Source organism: Gossypium arboreum, chromosome 11 (genome assembly GCF_025698485.1).
Source record: "Gossypium arboreum isolate Shixiya-1 chromosome 11, ASM2569848v2, whole genome shotgun sequence".
Lineage (NCBI taxonomy): Eukaryota > Viridiplantae > Streptophyta > Magnoliopsida > Malvales > Malvaceae > Gossypium > Gossypium arboreum.
Window position 1 is genome coordinate 24,847,910 of NC_069080.1, and position 20,893 is coordinate 24,868,802.

Consider the following 20,893-nt stretch of genomic DNA (forward strand, 5'->3'; position numbering starts at 1 on the left):
CAGAACTAGAGGGCGCTTACTCTCTCTTGTTCTTGCCTCTCTCTCGATCCCTATTCTGGCGCTCCACGTGCTTAACATCCTCAGCTATCTTAGCTTTCTCCACCAGTACAACAAACTCTCGCTCCCTTTGTGGAGCAATTAAAACCCTCAAATTATCCCTCAGTCCATCCTCAAAGCAAATACACCTCTCATATTCCAATGCCACCATACCTTGAGCTTAGCGACTCAGCCTTAGAAATTCAGCCTTATACTCGGCCACAGATCAGTCACATTGCGTGAGATTCAAAAACTCACGCCTACAAGTATCAACGTAACTGACCCCCACATATTTACTCTAAAATGTAGTCTTAAAGAATTCCCAAGTCAGACGATCAAGCTGAGTGCCCTCCTTAACGGTCAACCACCACTAGTATGCCTCATCGCGAAGCAAGGAGACTGCACCTTTCAATTTCTGCTCTGGGGTACAATCCAAGTCATCCATGATCTTCTCAGTAGCCTCCAACCAATACTCAGCCACATTAGGGGAAACTCTTGTGACACCCCTAAATAACTCAGCTCCATTAGACCGGAGTCGTTCAATTACTGACCTTCAATCCCCAGATCTAGAATTAAGTCCAGCGACCCTCTCCAATATCCTCAGCATGGCTTGGGACAGTGCGTCGTCCCCAGTCGAACGACTTTGAGACCAAGTCTCAGTAACTGGTGACACAAGTGTCTCACTAGTATCCAGATTTGGCATGCTACCCAGAGATGAGGACTCAGCTCGAGCCCCTTACGGCCTCTACCTCGGCCTCGAATACCACGTCTACGGATACCTAGTGCGCTCATTATGTAATTCGGGTTTTATCAACATTAAAATTTTATGCATCAGTTTTAGTTTATTATCACAGATATTTTATGAGAAGTTCAGAATCGTTTTCATAAGTTTCAGTCTCTAACTATTTTAGTACAATCTCAATAAGTACTATCTTCAGAGTTTTTTGATGGAGAGATTCCAGCCTACGGTTGTCTCGATCCTCCTTGGGTTCAATCCTCAGCTTTTAGATGATCATTCTCATAACAGAATAAGCCAGTTATAGTGGAAGAGGACGCCTACGACCACCAGCTCCACTTAGATTTTAGACTTACAATTTAGAGGAACCTAACTCTAGCGAATCATCACTTTTGTGGGACCGTCTTACACCAGATCATCACTTCTTAATGGCGAATGCCACGCCATTTTGTCTCTTGGGCTCGACAACCACTGACGCAATAAGCTAACGGACCAACTGTGCAACCTTCCCAAAAGATACAAAGCGGTCGTCTTTGCACAAGATTAAAAGATCACTTTTTAAGGGACATGGACGAAAGCGTCAGTCCCATAATGCGAAGAAGCGATGAATACTCGTTGAAAAGGCTAAGCACGGATTCTAAGCCTCATGAACCCTTTTTGGGGAATCTTGAAAACCTTTGGCTAGATAAATTTAGTGGCCCATGCTTTTTGGGAAAAAAAGAAATAAACTTAATAAAAAAGGAATTTTATTGAATAAATGAAAGGAACAAAGTCTAAGCGTTTTGAGAGAGGGAGTTTTTTTCAAAAAAAGATGATTAAAATTTGTATACTCCATCTCCTATTTATAGTACTTAGAAAACCTAGTCTATTCCTAATTAAATTCTAAAATAAATAAAGATAATTAAAGATAAAAGCTAAAATTAAATATAAATAATAATATTTAACAATTAACCTAATATAATTAAAATTTAAATAGAGTCTTATGTTTATAAAATCTCTTCTTTGCACTTTTACCCCCAAGTCTTCCATACTTTGCATTTTCGGCACCAGTTCTTTCCTATTTCGCATGCTGGCACATTTTATGTTTAAATTCACACTTTTTGCCCCTAAATTTCCTTTTGACTTCAATTTAGTCCCTACAAGATAAAAAAACCATAAATAGCTCAAATTAGTAGGATCATACCCAAAATAAATATGTAATTAATACAAAAAAAATGTGTCATTCTAGAGTATTATCATCAAGATATTAACCTTTACTTGGTGTTGCTCACATGAGCTGTGGAGAATCCACAACAAATGTAGGATCTCAGCCATCGGTAAGGTATCCAACACTAGTACATAGTACTTGATACAATATAAACACCGGTACAAAGTATCTGCTCAGTTATAAACCCTAATGACATGTCATTTGTATCCTAATCATTCACCATGTTTACACGGGCCTTAATTCCATATTTTTTGTATTTAAATCCTTTATCAACTTAATATACATATAACATCACCATTTGCGTTCACATATTCACTTATATTTATCAAAACTTTAGTCTTTCAATATCAAAGTCATTATTTATTACAACTCAATCACACAAGAACATATGTATATATATATATATATATATTACGAACATAAACAAAAATTAATCGAAATAAACCTCATATGAACTTACCTAACCAAAAATGGCAACAAATATGACACCAAGGACTATTTTAAAGTTTTTCATTTTCCGCGTTTATTAATCGATTGATTCATTTCTTGATCTATATAATAATTTAATTAAATTATCATCTCTAAATACCTTATAATGTCTAAATATATGCATATGACCCTTTAATAAAATTTTAGAACATTTCCTAAACTTTAACATTTTATTCAATTTAGTCCCTAAAATTGAAACTAACATTTTTTTAATAATTAAACCCCATTTTTCAATCCAATTTCAATTTTATCCTTTTATAGCCCTATATAATTAAATATTATAAAAATTTCATGTCAAATTTGGCATAATTACAATTTGGTCCTTAAACTCAAAACTAACTAAATCCACTTTAGAAATTAGTCCTACTTAACATCTAAGCATAACATGCAGCCATTTATAATTGCTTCAAACATAATCAATGAAAAAATTTCAAAACTTTAACAATTTCGTGAAATAATCCTTGGGCTAGCTAAATCAAGCTCTCAAGATTTCAAAAACATAAAAATTTCAAGAAACGAGCTAGAATTCACTTACCAATCACAACCAAAAGCTTTGAGACCTAAGAAAGCTTTAAAAAATGGTGGTTTCAATGGAAGGTTGAAGATGAAAATATGATTTCTCTCTCTTTCCACCTTAACTTATTTTTTTAGTTTATTTTATTTTATTCTATTTAAACATAATTTATGATACTTTTTTTTAATCCATCCAAGCTTACCAAACCGTCTACCATATTTAATATTGGCTTAGTTGCCAATTAAATCCCTAGAGACTCCTTATTTAATCCTTTTATCAACTAAAATTCAATAGAGACTAAGTTTTACAATTTTTACAATTTAGTCTTTATACCATAATTAACCATCTAATCACTAAAATTTCTAAACCAAAATTCAATATAATGCTATAATAGTCTCATAAATATTAATGAATAATATTTGCTGACTCAATCATCGAAAAATAGGGTTCCGAAACCATCATTTTTGATATCACTGAAAACAGGTTGTTACAACTTTGATGCATAAGACAAAACATCTCCCAAATGGACTTGATAGATGAAATATTAGTCTTTCAATCAGAATAAAGACATGTTTAGATTCGTTTACTAATACAAGTTGTCTTTCCATATCATGACCAAACACGTCATATCGCTCAATATTAGTTTAAACATTAGACAACCAATGAGCAACATTTTCTTCCATTTTGTTTTACGAGCAAAAATCATTTAAGGACAATCATACAAAGTATATTAATGTAATCAATGAATTTTTTTATTAATCAATTTGTTTGAAAAAAATTACAAGTGTGCTTAGATGAAAATACTACACTTATGACACTAGATCCAACATGAAAATGGTTTGCCAGAAAGAATCATTTTAAATAATACCAAGAGTTTTAACAATGTCTTGATAGAAGAATTATGTGCACAATTTAAGATAAAGCATCACAATTCTGACCATATCGGCCCAAAATGAACAAAGCAATAGAGGCTGTAACACCCCTAACTCATCTCTGTCGCCAAATTAGGGTTATAATACAAAATAGAACATTTAACATTAATATAGAATAATAATTCAACTTACAAATTAATTTTTAATTACTCAATTTAATCATGGAAATAACACACATTTGGGCCTTAAATCGAGCATTTAGAACCCTAAAAACAAATTGGAAACAATTAGGGATCAATTTAAAACAAATCAAAAAACTATGGGAAAACATGAAAAATTTGAAAATAGGGGTCACACGGCCTTTATGACTAGGCTGTGTGACATAGCTTAGATGGTGTGGACAATTGAGGTAGGGTCACACAGCCGTGTCCCAGCCCATGTGTATATTCAAAATAGGGTCAAATGATCGTGTCACAAGCCGTGTACCAGACTGTGTAACTTATTAACTTGGTACACACGGTCGTGTCTTAGACTATGTGCCAGACTGTGTGAAACCTACACCTAAAATAAAAAAAAGTGACACATAGTCGTGTAGCTAGGCCGTGTGTGTCACACAACCGTGTGACAACCCATGTCCCAGGCCGTGTGCTTCATATTTAGCCCCTGAAACAAGCTATTTCAAGGCCAAACCTTGCCCAACAAGCTACTTCATTTGTGCAACATTCGATGGATCTAAACACATTTCAAACACTCATAAACATACCAATTTAATCAACCTAATTCTTCTAACCAATATGCCATTCAAAGGCACCTCATTTATACCAAAACAACATCAACCAAAACAAAGCTATAATGCCACTTCTCAATCAAAAATTAGAGGTAAGATAGTTACCTAGTATCAACCATTACCAAGCCATTTCATCATTCAAAATATTCATATCAAAATGACCATTTGCATACAGTTTTTAACATAAACAAGCCAACTATACTATATAGGCATACAACCATTTGCAAAAGTAACCAAAACACAACAAAAGTATAAATGACATTAAACCCTATACATGCCATTTAAAGCCATAGTTCACAATAATAAAAAACTACCAAAAGTGATCATGGGATAATGTGATAGGTATCCTACAATGTTCCAACCGATCAATCCTCCGATGATCTATAAAATAGAAAAATAACTACGTAAGCAACGAGTGGTTATTAAGTTCGTGTAAAATTAAACAAAACCATACCTTTTTTAAACTCAATTTATAGCTTATGCATAAAATCATTACCATGCTCACAAGCTTAATGAAATCCTATTTACAATACCAAACTCACAAGTTAGTAAGTTCATACATAACTCATATAATTTCAATCATACCATAGAACATATCATGAATGAATTTACATATGCACAACATTCATTACATTTTTGGTTACTTCCATTTTCAATCTATTTGTATTTAGCAAATTTACTTTTTCATAAGATTTTAAACAACTATCAATTTGCAAACATGTCTTTCTATTATTCATTTCTTACCCGTTGAACCATTTAGAATTTCATCGGATACTCGAGAATGCTCACACATAGTGTGCCTGTTCATGTAATCGTAACCTTTCCTTTTAAATAGTGCTCATATGAGCTATAAAGTGGGCCTGCTCACACGAGCTGTGGGTCGGAATGCTAGCTACACGATGCTGCTCATACAAGCTGTGGAGAATCCGCAACAAATGTAGGACCTCAGCCATCGATAGGACATTCAAGACGAATACCTAAAACTGTATAGCCTTTATGACATGTCATTTGTATCCTAAGAATTTTGAAGGTTCAAACGGGATTACTTAACCATCATCGGTCAAAACATCATGATATTTTTTAGTTTAATTATATTCAACATATTTTAACAATTAATCAATCAAACTACAATTAATAAGATTATAATTCATACGAACTTACCTAGCTACTAGGGGTGTGCAAATTTCGGGTAAAACCGAATTAATTCGATTAATCGGTCGGTTAACTGAATAATTTGGTCAGGGGGTCAGTTAATAATTTTTTGAAAGTTTGGTTAACAGTTAATTCGGTTCGAAATTGTCGGTTAACTAAATTAACCGAATTTAATAAATAATATTATAATATATAAGTATTCGGTCGGTTCGATTAATTTTTTGGAAATATAGATTAATCTGTCGGTTAAGTCGGTTAATTTTTTATATGTTTTATACTTGTTTTAACCAAAATTTAAAAAAATATAAATTTCGGTTAACCGACCGAATTAACTGAAAAAGTTTGGTTCGGTTAACGGTTAAGGATTTAAAAGGGTCGGTTAATTCAGTTAATAGTAGTTTAGGTCAGTTAACCGATTGAACACCCCTACTCATTACCACGATCGTTTTAATAGTGTCAAAAACTAATCCAACACCTTAATTTTGCTTCGATGTAAGTCCAGTTGTTGCGTATCTTGATCTAAATAATAATTTCATTCAATTAAGTACTTCAAATAATTCAATTATTCAATTCAATCTATAATTCATATTATCATGAAATTACAAAATTACCCCTCCTATTTTAATTTTTTCACAACTTAATCCTTAAGCTCATAACTTGAAATTTCACCCTTTTTTCCTACCTAAAATATGTTAGCCGAATATTCACTATACTCATATCCATCCACATTTTTCTTCCTTTTACAAAATAATATGAATTTCACCATTTAAACAATTTAACCCCTAAACCTTAAATTCTCTAAACATTACTTAACAAAACATGTTCATTTAACAATTAAAATTAATAAACTATCAATTAACATCACAAACACATTAATCTCATTCAGGACATATCCCTTAAACTTTAACAGTTTTGGAAATTAACCCCGGGCTAACTAAGTTAAGTTAAAACGAGCTCAAAAACATAAAAATTATTAAAAACGGGGTTCAAAATCTTACCATGCATAAAAAAATTGCTTGACCAAAGCTCTCCCCTTTTTTAACAATGGTGAACGGTTTTTAGGGCTATGAAATTGATAAAGATGATGTCTAATTCATCTTTTTTTAATTAGTCTTAACTTGTTTTATTTAATTACAAAACTAACCTTTAAAATCTATTAAAATTTCACCTAAAACCTTACCATAATTATCCACTAACTTGAAATAGGGTAATATTACCAACTAAATTCTTTTGATTTATACTTCTAAGGCTATTTAATCCATTTAATTAATTGAAACCATCTTTTATATCTTTTAAGATTTAGTCCTTTTTACCTAATTAACCATTTAAACTTTAAAATTTCTTAACAAAAATTTAATATTACCTTAAATTAATCCTAAAAAAATTAAATTAATATTAAAATAGTAACTCACTCGTCAGACCGTGGTCCCGAAACCACTATTTCTGACACCATTGAAAATGGGTTGTTACAGAGGCAATGAATAAAAACATCAAGAAGATTATTTCCAAGGCCACTGAAACATATAAGGATTGGCATAAGAAACTCCCATTTGCCTTGCACACTTATCAAACATTTTTTTAGGACTTATACTAGGGAAACCCCTTCTAGTGTATGGTATGAAAGTCAAAATTTTGTTGAATCTGGTGCTCTAAGTGTAGTATTTTCGTCTAAGTACACTTGTAATTTTTTTGAGCAGATTGGTTAATAAAATTATTCATGAATTAAATTAATACTTTTTATAATTGTCTTCATGTGGTTTTTGTACGCAAAGAAAGATAGAAGCAGATGTTGCTCACTAGTTGTCTAATGTTTAAACTAATACTAAGCGGTATTATGTAGTCGAATCGTAATACGAAAAGACAAATTATATTAGTAGATGAACCTAAACATGTCCTTAGTTTAATAGAAAATGAGCAAATTGATTGAAAAATTAATATGTTGTCTATCAAGTCCAATTTGGGAGATGCTTTGTGTTGGGCATCAGAGCGGATGACTCTCAGAAGATAGAGATATAGATGTGACCAACTGGACTGATAGTACATCAAACTAGACCCAATAAGAATAAATTCTAAATCTGATTATGGATTTATTCACTTCTGGCGTTCATAGTGTGGCATACCTAAATCCTGAGTGGATGATAGACTATGTACGCATGACTCGTATACTTTGATGTAAGTAAAAACCTGAGTTCAAATAGATAAGGAATTGAATGCTAGTGTGTTGGGTATACGACTTCTGTAGTATGTAGTGTCATTCACAACAATTGAATTCATAGCCCAAGACATGGGTAAATGATATCCCCTCATTGGCATTACATGGTTGATGAAAAGTAAACGTGGCCACGGGTCGTTCGTCTTTGTGATGAATGACTTGATTACTATTTGATAGTAATTGACGTTTCATGAAGGAAGATGTAATAGTTACCATGAGATAAAATATGGTTATATTAGGAGAAAAAATATTATCCCGAAGAGATTAAGGATATTCTATGAGGGTGACACACTTAATAACAAGACGAGCATTGATCGGGTTGCTTTCGTAATGGTATGTCGTTGGGGACCTCATTCACGATACTATAATGGAATAACTTCATGACTGAATTAGGTTATAATTAATAGGTGAACAGTTAGAACTTAATTATAAATAATTTGAGCCTCAATCGTATATGTCCAAACGATCCTTTCGCTAACTTGTTGAAACCAGAAATGAATTGCATATTAAATCAAATGAACAGAAATGAAAAGAAATGGTGAAAATATAGGAATGAGAAATATTTAGAAATTATTATAGTTTTCTCCAAAATGAAATATGGAGAAATGAATGTGGTTTTCTCCAAAATGAAAATAAAGATAAAAATGAAAAAATGAAATTATTTAGAAACAAATTTATATTTTTTGAATTAAATGAAGTTCGAAAATGAAAATAAATCATTTGGTTATAGTGAACCGTTGAATATGGAAATATTAAATATATTTTCTCATGGATTCCTTTACGGTAAATTCATCATGATTTTAATGGAATTAGAATTTAATTGAGAAGATTACTTAATTGGAAATATATTAAGATGTTTATTTTGGGAAATAGAAAAAAAGGATTGGGTTGGATAAAGTTATAAAGTATTGGATTAAAATTCTAGGAAGTACTTGTAATTGTACCTAATATGAGAGAGACCCAAAAGCCCCTCATGATAATGGTGGGACGACAAACCCTAGTATTTTTAACTAGGGTTGTTGCCCTCTATACTCCTAAAAAGACTAGGAGTTCATTTTTCTAGTAGAAATAAACTTCTACAATTCAACAAGAGTTCTACCTCATTTCTCTATAAATAGATGGCATCGATAGGGTTATTTACACAAATTTAAGATATTGTTACTCAGATCGAAAATATAGAGAATTTATTCTCAACTATTAAATCTATTTTTTTGAATAATAATATATGTTGGTTTCTATTAAAAAGATAATTTTCATTTTTACACTTAAACAAAGAAAACTATTTCTAGTTCTGTGTTTCGACTTGAATCGTTCGAGCCCATAGTCAAAACAGTTCCTGGTATGAGAATAGTGGAGAAGGCTGTTTGGTTGAAAGCCAGGAATGAAAAGGATCTGTCTATCCGAAAGCACAAGTGTGAATTCAATTTAGAATTTACTATTATAAATATCACAAATCAGCTCGATTTTCAAAATTTTAATTTTTCGTTATGCAAGAAAATCATTTTCGAACCGAATTTTTTTCCAACAAATTCCTTCACTTCAGATATTAAGGGGAGTATAGTTAGAAGAAGCTAAATAGGTACAAGAATGATGTGAGAAGTTGAATCTAATTGAAGAGAAGAAGTTGGTAGTAGATATTGTGCAGCCAAGATGCCAGATAATAGGAGATGATCGCTGTACAGAACATTTCCTCTATCAATACAAAACATGTTGTGTACAAGTATCAAAATAATCAGACATGCATGGCATAATCATACTCAGAACAGATTATCAGTCTATCAGACCTATAGTTTTGGGGTTTGGTTAGCCCTTACCAACCCTACGGTAGGCCCACAGTAAATTGGGACGACCAGTGAAAAGAAATTTCAAAAATTTGGGCCCGTGTGGGCCCACATGCCTGTATGGCCCACACACCAAACTCGGCTTAGCCCATGTGGCCCACACAGCCACATTCGAGCCACCACACGGTAGTATCTTGCACACTGTCATGCCTACGTCGATCACACGGTCATGTCTTCGCACCCGGCTTACCATACAGGTGACCACACGCCCGTGTGGTGCTGACATAATAGTTTTTTGGCTTTTGTCGAAACCTCGTTTTCTGTGATTCGGGTAGACTCCTGGTACGATACGAAACCACTCCTGAAACCTTCAAAACCTATAACATAGCGTTCAAAAGTTAAATTAGCAGTCGATTACGAATTGATACATAACCCGAAATAACGTACAAGACTTACCGACTACTCAAACAGACCCAAGTGCAATTTAGGCTATCAAAACAAAACTTCACCGAACACCACATTCTCCTGTACCATAAACATGTAGAAATCAATCCCTTAACTTACATCTCAAAATGCCAACACCAACGAGTTGTAAAACTATGCTGCAGATACTAAAATCTCACTTACCAGTATATCGCAAAAATACAGAATTAACGAGAAGCAGAAATACGATCCAAAAGGAAAAGAGAAACTAAAGGAGGAAGAGGAAAAAAGGAATAATGGTAGAGACAAAAACTAACGTCAGATGTTCATAGGGGGAGAGAAACAATTTTTTTTTCAATATCCTGATAACTCCCCACTAATTCACATAACCACCCACTACTCAGATTTGTAATAGAACTGAAACCCTATCATAGAGCCGAGCAAAAATAATAATTCGCACACTCGCGTAGGGATTCTAACACCAGACCTCTAACACACCAATTCCCTTACCACTTGAACCAGCAGGCTCATTCTTATATGAATTTACAGATTTTAACGGCCCAATTTTAGTGAAATCGGAACAGTGGTTTTGTGACCACAAATTCGAGCTAAAAAGAAAATTTTATTTTAATATTATGGCATGGTCTATATTATGATAGAAAGGTGGCATGAAAATTTTGATAAGAAAATTTTATTGGTTTTGTAGTTAATTGATTAAAAAAGACCAAATAAAAAAATGCATTTCTGAGACTCCGCTCCGGTAAATTGAATTCATAAATATTTTTAATAAATATTGAGGAAGCTAGTTGTGTAGTTAATTAGGTTTTGATTAGGTGAATTTGACTTAATTAGGAGTAATTATGAAAAGGACTAAGTTGCATAAAGGGTAAAAGTTTAATTATAGATTAAAGAAAGTTAAAAGGACCAAATAGAAAATTATGCCAATTAAAAGGTTGAGTATTATATTTTATATATTTTATTATTACTTAATGATAAAGAATAATATTATATTATATCATATTATTATATTATTATATTATAATATATTACTATCATTAAATATAAAATAAAGCAAATGAAAAAGAACAAAACAGAATAGCAAAACGAAACAGGGGAATGAAAGAAAGAAAAAAAGAAAGAAAGAAAAAGGAAAGGGAAAATAGGGATTTCAAGGGTTCAAACTTAAATTGATTCAGAAAACTCGAATATGAAGCTAGATTGAGGAAAGGAAAAAGTCCCAGATTAGTAGACTTTTGTATACAAACAAGTATCGAGGTAAGTTCGTGTAACTTAATATTGATTCTTGAAATGTTTGGATTGTATGATTATGTGATATGAATGTTAATTAAATATTTAATATATATAAAAAATGATTGTATGTTCATTATGACTTGAGAAAAGAGATAAGTCCAGGTTGGATGAAGGAAATTCGATGGAATATTGTAAAGGTGATTCTGCATATGTTGTAGATAGGATTTAGCTCGGATGAGTAATCCTGATAAGTCTCTCAGGCATTATGAGATAAAGTTCCATAAGTATAATGATTGGTAGTATTTCGCATAAGTTGCGGACTACCGTAGCTCTGTGTGAGCATCGAAACATACGAATTGCCTAAATGATTTAAATAGGGTAGCTCGAGAGTTACGTACACTTTAAGTGTACTATACGAAAGTATCCATCGATACTGTAATAAATTCAACGGGCAAAACTTGGAAATGGTTAATGGGTTTGAATGAATTTCCCTTGAAAATGTATATCTGGTATGGAATTATAAGCAAGTATAAATTATGACATGATGAGCTCATCTATTTGATGATATTATGTGTAATTGCTTGACTAACTTTGATGATAAAGTTGTATGTGATAGGACAATGAATTATTTGCTTGAATACATGCATATTTGATTAAATTTAATAGAAACACTTGGTAAGTTAGTTTCTGGTTACATGAACTTACTAAGCATTAAATGCTTACTAGGTTTTATTTTCTATGTTTTATAGTGCTCGGAAGCTTGAGAAGGTTGGAGATAAATCGGAGCATCACCACACTATCAACCTACTCATTTTGGTATACAAAAATGTTTTTATTTTGGTATAATGGCATGTATAGACTACTAGTACCAATGTTAATGATGAATTGGATGAATGTAATCTAGTCATTGGAATGGCTAGTAATGACTTGATTTTGGTATGTTTATAAAGTAAATTATGGTTATAGATGTATGCTTCGTACATTTTGGGTTAATTAGATTTAACCATGTATGTTATGGAAAGGTAAGATATGAGTTAAGATTGTAAGTATACATATCATGTTAAATGTGTGAAATTGGCTTGTAAATCATGCTTGAATTGGTTGATTGGTATTAGGAAAGTTTTGTGCAGGTTTTGGATGAAATGGGTGAGAAATAAGGCTTGAAAAATAGCCTTATTTTGCCCACACGGATGTGTGACTTCTATAAGTAAGAAAATTTTAGAAGTTTACGGAAAATTTCTCCGAGATCCTGATTAGTCCCGAATCGATTCTTATGCCTGTTTTGGGCCTCAAGGGTCTATTTAAGGGACATTAAGACTAATCTCAAGAAATGAATAGTGTTTGACTGAATTTATATGAAAATGTTTTGTAAACTCTGATAATGTCTTATGACCCTGTTTTGGCGATGGATACAGGGTAGGGGTGTTACACAGATAATTAAATATAAGCCCACTGAACAAGGATAAGTCTTAGATCCAAAAATAACCACAATTTTCCAAAAATAAAGCTTGAACCCAAGACCTCTCAGACACACTCAGAACACTTAACCACTGAAGCAGGTACACAATTGTGTCGAATTTTACAAAAACAAAAACAAGTATGTCAGGGCGTTACAACTTTACCCTCTAAAAGAAATTTCGACCTTGAAATTTACCTAATCAGAACAGATGAGGATACTGCTGACGCATCATGTCCTCAGGTTCCCACGTGGCTTCCTCAGTGTCATGATTCCGTCATAGAACCTTCACTAACGGAATGGACTTCCTCTTCAGAACCTAGATGTCATGATCCAGAATCTAAACCGACTCCTCTTCAAAGGTCAAATCCGGCCTAAGCTCGATTTCCTCAACAGAAACAACATGAGAAGGGTCAGACCAATACCGCCTCAACATCGAAACATGGAAGACATCATGGATATGGTCCAACTCTGGGGTGTAGCTCCAAATGATAAGCAACCAGTCTCACACGCTTCAAAATTCGATACGGCCAAATGAATCTAGGGCTCAATTTGCCCTTACAACCGAATATTAGAACTTTCTTTTAAGGAGAAACCTTAAAAAAGACAAAGTCCCCCACAGAATACTCAATATCGCGGCTCTTTAGATCTGTATAAGACTTCTGTCTATCAGAAGCCGCCTTCAGTCGATCCCGAATTAGCCTAACTTTATCTTCGGTCTCAGAAACCAACTCAGCACCCAAAACCTGATGTTCACCCAACTCAGTCCAACACAGCGGAGTACGACACTTACGATAATATAACGCCTCATAAGGTGCCATCTGAATGCTAGATTAGAAGTTGTTATTGTAGGAAAACTCTGCTAACGGTAGATAATCCTCCTAAATACCTCAAAAATCAATCATGCAACTCTGAAGCATGTCCTCCAATATCTAAATCACCCTCTCCGATTGACCATCTACCTGAGAATGGAACGTAGTACTGAAGTCCAACCTCGAACCCAGAGGCTCATGCAACTTTTTCCAGAACCAAGATGTAAAGAGAGGATCCCTATCAAAAATTATCGAAACAGGTACACCATTCAGTCCCACAATCTCCGAAATGGAGAGCTTCGCTAGCTTCTGCAGAGAATAGTCTGTCCGAATCGGAATGAAGTGAGCAGACTTGGTCAATCAATCCACGATGACCCAAACAGAGTCCTTCTTAGTAGGTGTTAAGGGCAACCTAATAATAAATTCCATCGTCACAGGTTCCCATTTCCATAAGGGAATCTTAACTGGCTGCAACAAACTCGAAGGCAACTAATGCTCAGCCTTAACTTGCTGACACGTCAGACATCAAGCAATAAAATCATTAACCTCACACTTTAAACTCGGCCACTAGTACAGCTCATGGAGATCCCGGTATATCTTATTACCACCGGGATGCATAGTATAAAGGCTATTATGCGCCTCCCTCAGAATCGATTGCCTCAAATCAGAGTCATTCGGCACACAGATTCGTCCTCGAAAACATAGCACACCATCACCATTTAGCCCAAAATCTGAAGTACTGCCACTCTTAATCTGACGAAACTGTAAACCCACAGTCTCATTCCCTAACTATTTATTTCGAATATGCTTCGTCTAAGTCAACTTAACTTGCAACTCGGCTAACAGACTCCCATTATCAAACAGACTAAGGAGAGCAAACATCGCCCTTAAATCAGACATTGCTCTACGACTTAGAGCATCTGCCACTACATTGGCCTCACCAATATGATACTCTATGGTGCAGTCATAATCATTAAGCAGCTTAACCCATTACCGCTGCCTAAGGTTCAACTCTTTCTGAATAAGGAGATACTTGAGGCTCTTGTGATCGGTATAGATAATACACCTCTTACCATACAGATAATGCTTTCAGATTTTCAACGCAAAGACTACTGCAGCCAAATCCAGATCGTGCGTCGGATAATTCCCCTCATGTGTCTTAAGTTGTCGAGATACATAAGCCACCACCTTACCCTCTTGCATCAACACACATTCTAAACCGATGTGCGATACATTAATGTACACCACAAACTCCTTACCAGGTTCAAGTTGTATAAAAAAACAAGAGCCTGAGTCAGAATAGACTTGTACTTCTCGAAGCTCGATTGTTGTTCCTTAGTCCAAACAAATGGCACATCCTTACGAAGAAGCTTAGTCAAGGGAGCTGGAACCAAAGAGAATCCCTCAACAAATCGACGATAATAACCCGCCAAACCTAGAAAACTGCAGATCTCAAACAAATTCTTAGGTTGTTTCCAATCCAGTACAACCTCAATCTTCTTTGGATCTACACAAATCCCCTCAGCAGACACTACATGCCTCAAGAAGGTTACCTTTCACAACCAGAACTCACACTTACCTAACTTAGGGTAAAGCTGTTTTTTTTTTTTGAAGAATCTGAAACACCACTCTAAGATGTTCATCATGCTCATCCTCAGTCTTAGAGTAAACCAGAATGTCGTCGATGAAGACCACAATGAACTGATCCAGATAAGGCTAAAACACTCAGTTAATCAAATTCATGAATGTGGCCGGAGCATTCGTCAAACCAAAAGGCATAAATAGGAATTCGTAATGTCCATATCGAGTTCTAAATATAGTCTTGTGCACATCAGCTTCCTTAACCCTCAACTAATGATACGCAGATCGAAGATCAATCTTAGAGAACACTGAAGCCCCTTGGAACTAATAAAATAATTCGTCGTTCCTCGGAAGCGAATACTTATTCTTCACAATCAACTTATTCAGCTACCGACAATCAATACACATCCTCATGGTCCCATCTTTTTTCTTAACAAATAAAACGGGTGCCCCCTACGGAGACATACTAGGACAGATAAAACCACGGTCCAGAAGTTCTTGAAGTTGAACCTTAAGCTCTGTAAGCTCTTTCGGTGCCATACAGTAGGCAGCGATAGACATTGGAGCTGTACCCAGAGGAAGCTCAATCTCTAACTTAACCTTTCGGTTCAGGGGTAAACCAGGTAACTCCTCAAGAAAAACATTCGGAAAACCCTTTACAATTCTAATATTCCTAACAAAAGAGTCCCCAGAACCAGAAACACTAACGTAAGCCAAGTACGCCTCACACCTCTTTTCAGACCAGTTTTTTAACCACAAGAGCGGAGATCACATTGGACAGATAATCTTGAGCTCGCCGATCACGACCACTTCCTTATCATCCCCAGTCTTCAGAACAACCCTCTTAGTCGCGCAGTCCAAACTACCTCGGTGCTTGACCAACCAATCCTTGCACTTCTAACGGAACATACCTAGTAAACCCGAAAAAATGGGTCAAACGGGCTCAGTAAAGTGATCTCACTAGAAGTACTCTCAACGGTAACCCCTAAGTTTTTATATACAGTGCTAGCTAAATAGGAGTGTATAGAACCTATGTCTATAAGAGCAGTATAAGGTACATCAAAAATTAAGAATGTACCGGTGATAACATCTGGAGCATTTCTGTCCTCTCAACGTCGAGCAGCATAGACAAGTACAGGTTACGTCACCTCTATCTGATTAGCACCTCTGTTCATTGCTCTCTGTCCACGGCTCAAATCATTACCACCCCTAGCCGCTCTACGGCCCCTAGGTGGCTACTGAACTGCCCTCTGAGACTGCACAGAAATCAGAGCTTGCATCCGATTTGCTCGCTGTGGACAGCCTCTAATACGATACTCTAAAGATCCACACCTCAAACAGGCCACAATCCTCCTCCAACACTCGTCCGGATGGCGCCTACCACAATCATCACATGGTTGTAACCCAGTTAGAGCAATAGGACCCCCATTCTAACTGGCCCATCAGATCTGGCCTTTTCCTTAGGCCTTAGAATAGAACTAGAGGGCTTCGAACCCTTCTTATTCTTGCCCCTTTCACGGTCTCTGTTCTGGCATTCCATGCGCTTAACATCCTAGCTATCTTTGCCTTCTCAACTAGAACAGCGAACTCACGCTCCCTCTGTAAAGCAATTTGTACCCTCAGATTATCCCTCAGTCCATCCTCAAAATGAATACACCTCTCATTCTCAGATGCCACCATGCCTCAAGCATAGCGGTTTAACCTCAGAAATTCAGCCTCATACTCGGCCATGGATCTATCCCCTTGCGTGAGATTCATGAACTCACGCCTACGAACATCCACATAGCTCACTCCCACATACTTTGAAACGTGGCATTAAAGAAATCCCAAGTCAAACGATCAGGTTGAGTACCCTCTTTAACCGTTAACCACCACTGATATACCTCGTCACGAAGCAAGGAGACTGCACCCTTGAATTTCTGCTCGAGAGTGTAATCTAAGTTGTTTATAATCCTCTGTGTGGCCTCCAATCAGTACTCGGCCACACTAGGGGCAACTTCACTGACACCCTTAAACAACTCAGCACCATTGGACCGGAGTCATTCAGTTACCGACCCTCAGCCCCCAACTCCAGAATAGGGTCTAGCGACCCTCTCCAATATCCTCAGTATGACTTAGGACAGTGCGTCGTCCTCAGCCGAGAGACTATGAGACCCAATCTCGGTAGCAGACGAAACTGATGTCTCACTTGTATCTAAATTCAGTATGCTCCCCAGAGAGAAAGACTCAGCTCGAGCCCCCCTATAGCCTCTACCATGGCCATGAGTACCACGTCCGCAAGCTCCATGAGTACTCATAGTGTAATTTAAATTTTATCTACATTAAAAAGTTTTATGCATCAGTTCCAGTTGTTTATTAACAGATGTTTTATGCATAAATTATCAGAAGTTTAGAGATGTTTTCAGAAGTTTTAGTTTCTAACTATTTTAGTACAGTTTTCAGTAAGTGCTATCTACAGTGTTTTCAGAACAGTTCTAACCAATTTTCAAAAAGACATACAGGATCAGCGCCGGAAACTCAGTGTACCACATACTCTCTCAATTATTCAAAACATTTTAAATCTGACACTTTTAAAAAAAACAAGATTTTGGAATCCAAAATTTACAGCCGAGTTTTGCAACCTAACTCTGATACCACTAAATGTAAGACCCCAAACCTAGCCTAGACGTTATGGCCCAATCCGGAGACGTCACAAAGAATGGGTTTTGAAAACAAGTTGCTTCCATTACCTTATCACTAATAAAACTCAAATTCCTTCATGTTTATTACAGAAAACATTAATTTAACCGTCTATTTGCCGAAACACTTATCACAGTGAAAGTTAAAAAAAACTAAAATATTTTAGAAATTATTTCGTATTTTTAAAAAATTTCTTTTTGGCGTAAAATCCATTCCGTAAAATCTTTTATCAAGCATGTAACAAACTGAGCATATCAGACCAATTCAAGTTAAAAACAAAAACAACTCAAAGAGTCCTAAAAATTACAAACTCTCAAAATTAAATCCCAAACTATTAGTAAACCATTAATTAATAAATCTAAACAGTTTTATAGAAGAGTGGTCACCGTTGAGTCCCTGCTGCACCGATCCGCCTAAGACTGTGGATCACCTGATAGTACAGACAAACAGATGTGAGTTTACGTAAACTCAGTGTGTAACCCAGCAAAATTAGGCATGCAATCATACAGAATCATATACACAGTCGAAAATAGATACAGATACAGATTCGGGCTCAAGCTCATTTCAGTTACAAATATAATAAATAGAATCAAACAATCAGAATCCTACCCCAATCCTCTACATACCATCCCCGACCATCCCAACACACCATGTGAGATTAAAAACACCTACCCATCCCTACACACCAGGTTGTGCTATTACGACACGTATCAGATATTGTACAGCCAAGCTGATAGATAATAAGTGATGATCGTCATGCAGAACACTTCCTCCATCGATAAAAACCCACCCAAAATCATATACATAATAAATACAGAATACATACTAGACATGCTCAACATACTGTGTACAGAGCTCAACATAATCAGATATGTATGGCATAATCATACTCAAAACAGATTATCAGTCTATTATATCTACAATTTTAGGGTTTGGTTAGCCCTTACCGACCCTACGGTAAGCCCATAGTCGATTGGGATGACCCGTGCAAACCTCAGAAAAATTTCAGAAATTTAGGCCCACATGCCCGTGTGGCCCACACGGCTGGTGCAAAAAACCACATGCCCGTGTGTCATACCCGTGTGGGCTCACACGCCAACTCAGCCTAGCCCGTATGGCCCACACGGCCACACTTGAGCCACTACACAATCATGTCTTACGCACAGCCATGCCTACGTCAATCACATGGTCGTGTCTTCTCAAGCGGCCTACCACACGGGTGACCACACGCCTATGTGGCATCGACAGAATAGTTTTTGGCTTTTGTCAAAACCTCATTTTTTACGATTTGAGTACACATTTGGTACGATTATGTTACGAAACCACTCCTGAAGCCCTTAAAACATATAACATAGCATTCAAATGTTCAATTAACAGTCAATTACAAATTGATACATAACTTGAAATAACGCACAAGACTTACCGACGACTCAAACAGACCCCAACGCGACTTAGGCTATCAAAACGAAACTTCACCGAACACCACATTCTTCTGTACCATAAATATGCAGAAATCAGTCCCTTAACTTACATCTCAAAACGCCAACACCAACGAGTTGTAAAACTATGTTGCGTATACTAAAATCTTACTTACCAGAATATTGTGAAAACACCGAATTAATGAGAAGCAGAAATACGATCCAAAAGGAAAAGCAGAAATGAAATGAGGAAGAGGAAAAAAGAAATAATGGCAGAGACAAAAACTAACGTCAAATGTTCTTAGGGAGAGAGAAACAATATTTTTTTTCAATATCCTGATAACTCCCCACTAATTCGCATCCTAACCACCCACTACCCAGATTTCTAATAGAATTGAAACTCTATCACAGAGCCGAGCAAAAATAATAATTCTCACGTAGGGATTCAAACACTAGACCTCTAACACACCAATTCCCTTACCACTTGAACCAGTAGGCTCATTCTAATATGAATTTACAGATAATTAAATATAAGTCCACTGAACAAGAATAAGTCTTAGATCCAAAAATAACCACAATTTGCCAAAGATGAGACTTGAACCCAAGACCTCTCAAATACACCCAAAACACTTAACCACTGAAGCAGATACACAATTGTGTCGAATTTTACAGAAACAAAAACAAGTAAATTAGGGCGTTAATGGAATTCATAGCACAATAAAGGGTAAATAATATTCTCTCATCACCATTACATGATAGATGGAAAGTAATGTTGTGGTCACAAGTCATTCATCTTAGAGATAAATAATTTAATTACTATTTGTTAGTAATTGACTTTTTATTAAGAAATATGTAATGATTATCGTGAGATAAAATATGATCATATTCGGAGAATGAATTTATCCTAAAAAAATTAAGGGTATCTTATGAGAGTAATACACATATGATAAGGTCATTGGATAAGGTTCTTTCGTAATGGTATATAATTGGAGAGAGCTCAGTCATGATACTTTAGTAGAATGACTTCATAACTAAATAATATTGTAATTAATAGACGAAGAGTTAGAAATTAATTATAAATTATTTGAGCCCTACTTATATATATCCAATTGGTTCCTCTGCTAGCTCAGTATAACCTTGAAGGTTTACATTAATTAATGAAATGAAACTTAGTGAAACAACTAATTAGAAAATTAGATTGCATGTATAACCATCTGTAGTGAATCATTTTCGGCTATAAACAAAAAATGACTAGGTAATTAATTAATGAATTTGAATTGTTATTTTATTAAACATTTGAAGTTTGAAGTGGAAATTAATTAATAAAGTCATCATAGTTTCATAAGAACAAGTTAGTCAAATTATTTACTCTTAGATTCTAATACGATAAAATTATCATAACTTTAACAAAATTAGAATTTGATTAAGAAAATTATATAATTAATTTAATTAATTAAAATAATAAATAACATTTTTGGTATAAAAAA